The sequence below is a fragment of the Coenobita brevimanus genome, chromosome 110 (genome assembly GCF_032717465.1).
Source record: "Coenobita brevimanus isolate Jiangsu-jjx chromosome 110, ASM3271746v2, whole genome shotgun sequence".
In the NCBI taxonomy this organism is placed as follows: domain Eukaryota; kingdom Metazoa; phylum Arthropoda; class Malacostraca; order Decapoda; family Coenobitidae; genus Coenobita; species Coenobita brevimanus.
The window spans coordinates 16,260,666-16,266,797 of NC_137063.1; positions in this window are offsets into that span (position 1 = coordinate 16,260,666).

Genomic DNA, 6,132 nt, shown 5'->3' on the forward strand with positions numbered 1-6,132 from the left:
TAATGGACATCTCCCCTGGCCCCACTTTGTACATATTCTAACTTTGAAAGCCATTGTAAGAGGCCACTACAGTACATCGTACAACACTGGTTCCTCTTGTTCAACATTACTCTGTCTGGTCATGCAGACTTATAAACCACAGCCAACCAATTACCATGGTCAAGCATGGAAAATAATACTCCAGTGCGGGAAGTTGACCATCCCGCAACGTACTTACTCAGGATCTCCTGCTTCTTCTCCAGAGTAAGCACTACTTTCTTCCTTTTCCCTGGTGGAGGGCCATCATCACAAACCCTAGGAAGAGGCATGTGTGGAATAGCAACCTGAAGCAGGTAGGGAACTTCCACAAAAGCCACCATGGGCACTGACATAACAACTTTCTGAGAGAAGCTGTTCACTACACTGTCGTTGTGCGGGAACTGGGAACAACCGTGGGGGTCTCTAGCAGATGCTGGGTGAACTACTGAGCCAGACAGCACAGCACCACCGGGCTATTCCTGCCCAGCTGGACAAAAATGTTTGCACAGCCAAAATATCCACCCAGACACATGCATTTTGTCCAGATAAAATCGAGAAATGTAAGAATAATGGTTTTGAACAGTCAGATCACAGTGTTTGGGTAATGGGTTGTTCGGATAATGGATGTCCGGATAATCGAGGGATTACTGCACCACCATCAAAATCATTACCATCAATCTACAACTGTCTTCATTATCTCCACTTACTATAATTGCCATAATCAAACCTATCACAAGTCCACTGTCATTATCACCACAGCCATAACTATCACTATCATCTTAATCATAACTGCAACTAATATCTTAATCACTGCTGCCACAGTTACCATCATCATCATTATCACTACTGTCACAATTATCATCGGTATTTCCACTACAGTAAAGGGTAGGAATACTGATAGTGTGGGTGTTAAAACTATAAATAGCTTAGCCATTACCAACAAAACTACCATTCGTATCGTTTATAAAGGATCCATTATGCCTGCATGTGTCAGCCTTGGTCACCAAATGGTGGATCAGCTGTAGCACCAGCCAATCAGGGTGGTACTCCCGAGGAAGAAGACAGGAATGCTGGTGATAGAGAGCTTGAGCTCCTGTTTCACTAGCGATCAGGATGCCCTGGCTATCCCCCTTTGCAGACCGTTTTCAGTGTGACACCAACACGGAAAGTGGGCCAGCACACTCTCTCAAACACTTTCCACTAACTAATCTATTCATTGTTCTACACTTGCTTAAAGGTCACCTTTGGTGGAACTGCAGTAGATTTCAAGCAACACACCAACAAACCTACAGGAATCGGATCATTATAATGCTGTATAGATCCACCATTGACATACTAAATCTACTAACTCATACCATTCATCAATCAATTGACTTACATGGGGAAACTCATGCAGTAGCCCTTGATATTTCTAAAGCCTTCGACAGAGTATGGCACCGTTCCCTGTTGTCCAAACTCCTTTGCTATGGACTAACGTCATTTGTTCCTTTGATTTCCTCATATCTTAGTGACAGGAAAATAATAGTAAATGTAGATGATATATATTCCAATTTCCACTCAATTAACGCCAGCATCCTGGTTCATATTAATGATCTCTTTTCTGTCACCCACAATCCCATCCACTCATATGCAGATGACTCAACACTACATACCGGTAGTTCATTCACACTCATACACACATTTACAAAGTCTAACATCTCTACCTCTGAACTCAGTACAGCCATCTCCATAAATTAAGACCTATCTACAATCAGTGAATGGGGACAAAACAACCTTGTCTCATTTAATGCTCGTAAAACTAAGTATATACAATTTACTAATAGACAGATTTTGCCAGATTCTTACATCACCTTCGGTGCTACTAATATTCCCATCTCCAAAAGTATTGAAATTCTCGGCGTCACACTTAACAATGCCCTCAGCTGGACCTCTCATGTTAGATCCCTTGCTAAAACCGCCTCAGAGAAACTTGGATTATTGTGAAGAGTCCGTAACTTCTTCAATGACGAGCAGTTATCTATAATTTATATGAGTCATGTGCGCTCTCAGCTTGAATATTGCTCACCCTTGTGGAATGGATGTGGAGAGGTTGCATTAAAACAACTAGACAAAATTCAAAACAAAGCTTTTAGAATTATTAATAACCCTGCCATTACAAATAAACTACCTCCCCTACAAGTAAGAAGGAATGTTGCCTCCCTTGCATTATTTTACAGGTATTTTTATGGTAAATGCTCAGATGAAGTTGCATCCATGGTGCCACCTTTCCATGCCTTCCCTCGTGCTACATGATCTGGTAGCGCCCATGACTGGAATGACACTCAGCCATATTGCAGAACTTTTTTCATTCCCTGAACTGTGTCTCAGTGGAACTCGCTTCCTCAGGGTTGTTTCCCTCCAAACTTCGACCCACAGCTGTTCAAGTCTAACTGTTCTAGATAATTTATGAACAGTGGACACCAGTAATTTGGTGTATGGATTGTATTTTTATTCATTTGTTTTTCCTTCCTCTGTTCTGTTATTTGAAAAAAAAAAAAAATCTATATCATTATGATACATAATATCAGGAGCATAAGGAGGGAGGAAGGAGAGGTGAGAGTGATAATTACAAGAAACACATCATTCTTCTCTCTCTTGCTTTATGCTGGTAATTCCAACGTCAAACGAAGGACAAATCCATCCCCTCCACTCCAAACAAAAGGACAGAAATGAGTCATAACTAGGGAATCGCTGGCCCGACTGGCCTGGAAATTGTGATATCAGTATTCTTCAAGTTAGAGCATTTTAATAGTACCTTGCTCTAACAAAAATTTGCACTACAAGCATTGGGAGTGGACTCCGTGGAGAAGCGAACCAGGTGCTGGTATGCACTATGAGGGTCAGAGTCATCCTAGGGGTCAGTGGTGTCTTTTGGTCTTAAACATAGACCTGATCCCTTTCACCAGCTGCTGGAGACCTCATGTGCCTCATGTGTGTCTGTGCACCACTACCAACATCAAGCCCAACCAGCCATGGTGACATGTAGAGGTGTATGGTATCTAGGAGGACTAATGGGCCTTGAAAACAGGCTGTGAACCCTATGCTCAGAGCTGGAATCATTTAAGAAAAAAAAAAATCCAGTCCAAGACATAGTCAAACTGGAATACTGCATAGGAGTAAAAACCTGTTATTCTTACTCTTCATTAGTGTGGCATTACAGTTCTTTATGAAGTGAATTTATCTGCTTATTAACTTATATATTACGAGGGGAACTCATAAGCCCAATCAAATCACTTAACAACAGCAACATTTAAAAAGCTGAGATTTCTCACACTGTGAAAAGGTTACAAGGAGACTGTTTAACCGTGAGACATCGAAAGGCCACACATCTGAAAAGAATATCAGTGTCAACCGGCAGCAACAATGAAATTGTTAATATGTCTTTCATGAAAGACATTACTTTCAATTTTGCACGGCAAGGGTTTGTTTGTTTGCTAAATAAACAGTAAATGTCTAACAATAACAAGAAAATTATCAAGTTATCTATTATCATTAATCAATGTTCACTATCAGGATTCCTCTCATCCTTAGAGTAGTGGAAATACTAATGGCAGTTGTGGTAGCAGTGATAATGCTCATGGTGGTAGATGTGGTGGCTGTGATTATGACGTAAGTGGTAGCTATGATGGTTATGACTATGATGATAGTGGTAGTTGTAACACTAGTGTTACTTTCCCAAAAGAAAGATGTCACCCCTATTGACTTCCTCACATAAAAGATGGCACCTGTGTTGACTGCCTCAGATAAAAGGTGCCACCCCTGACTGACACTCCCAGATAAAGGATGCCAGCCCTGTTGACTCTCTCAGATGTAAGATGTCGCCACTTTCAACTCCCCCAGAAAGAAAGATGCCACCCCTGTTGACTCCCTCAGATATAAGATGCCACCCCTTTTCGCACCCACAGATAAAAGATGCCACCCCTTTTAAAACCCCCAGATAAAAGATGCCACTCCTGGTGACTCTCTGTGGCTTCGGCTATCCTGTCATTCTCTGACTAAATATATCTGTTCAGTTTATATCTCCCCAAATTGTACTATGAAAATTCTTTGACTATCTCACTTCTACCACATAACACATCCTATCCATTTCTCCTTTCTGTGAAATCTCCATTCTAGGTGATTTCAATGTTCACTACCACCTTTGGTTCTCCTCTCCTTTCACTGATCCACCTGGTGAACAAGCCTACATCTTTTCTGTCCTTAATGACCTAGTATAGCTTGTACAACACCCGACCCATATCCCTGACTGTCATGGAGAGCATTGCAACATACCTGACCATTTCCTTGCAACTAATTCTTCTGCTTACACTCTTAATCTCTCATCTCTGTTGGCCTCCTCCGATCACAACCTTATTACCTTAATCTGTCCTACTGCTCCAGTGCTGCCTGTGGACCCTTCAAAGAAACATTGGTTGTGGCATTTTGGAGTTGCTGATTGGGAGGCCCTACGGCAGTACTTCTTTGATTTTCCCTGGTATGATTATTCTTTCATGGCCGGGAGCCATCTGAGTGTGCCTTACACATGACGGAGGTTATTCTTTTGGGCATGAATGCATACATTCCTATCTCATATCCTTTGACTAATGAAAAAAAAAAAATTGGTTTCATCACGATCGTGTTAATCCTGTCCACAACAAGGAAGAGGCCTATAAAAGGTAACAGAGCCAACCCACCCCTGAATCACATCTTTCTTATGTTTCTGCCCAGAATCGTGCTAAGTCTGTTCTTCACTCTGCTAAAAATAATTTCGTCCGTACTAAATGCTCTCAACTCTACAACTCGAATTCTTCCCAATCCTTCTGACACCTTTCGAAAACCTTTCTAACAACGTTACCTCATCATCCTTCCCTCCTCTTGTCCACTCTGATGGCTCTGCAGCTATTTCTTCTACTGATAAAGTATATCTATTTGTTCATAACTCGGGATGATTCCGGTGCTGTTCCTCCATCACTTCCCCCCTCTGACTTCCTTATGGCCGACATTAAAATTTCTTCAATTGATGTATTTTCTGCTATCACTGGCCTCGATACTATTAAGGCATATGGGCCTGATGGGGCCCCTCCTCTTGTCCATAAGAACTGTGCTTCTGTGGTTACACCCTGCCTAGGTAACTCTTTTGCCTTTGTCTATCAACTTATACCTTTCTTTCTTGCTGGAAGTTTGCCCTCATTCAGTCTGTCCCAAAGAAGGGTAACCATTCCCAACCCACCCTCTAACTATCGCCCAATTGCTTTAATATCCTGTGTCTCAAAAGTTTTCAAGTCTATTCTGAACAGAAAAATTTTAAAGAATTTTTCCTATCACAACCTTTCTGTTCGTCAGTATGGGCTCCATCAGGGATGCTCCACTGGCGATCATCTTACCTACATTTCAGGCCCTGGTCATCCTCCTTTCAGGACTTTGGCAACAGCTTTGCCATTGCACTTGACATCTCAAAGGCTTTCGATCGAGTCTGGCATAAATATTTATTTTCCACACTGCCCTCTTACACTTTCTATCCCTCTGTGCCTTCATCTATAGCTTCCTTTCTGGTCATTCTATAGCTGCTGTTGTAGACAGCCACCGTTCTTCTCCTAGATCTATCAACAGTGGTGTTCCTCAGGGCTCTGTCCTATCATCAGCTCTGTTCCCTTCATTCATCAACGACCTTCTAAGCTGTACAGTACATCTAACCCTATCCACTCATACACTGATGATTCCACCCTTCACCTTTCCATTCGGTTCTCGCAACGTCTATCTCAGCAGTTTCTTCAACAAACAAGAGATGAAGCTATGGCACACCTAGTGTCTGACTTGGCTCGTATCTGTGACTGGGATAAAAGTAATATTGTTTTCAATGCATCAATGACTCACTTCTTTCACTTATCAACCCAACAAAATTTTCCACAGGAGTACACACTAATGTTGAATAATATCCAGCTCAGTCCTTTATCATCCTTAAACATAATTGGGGTTTCATTCTCTTGCGATTTACCTTGGAAAGATCACATTACATTTCTTGTAAAATCTGCCTCCAAAAGATTAGGTGTGCTAAGCCAACTCCATATCTTTTTTACCTCTGCACAGCTGTTGACT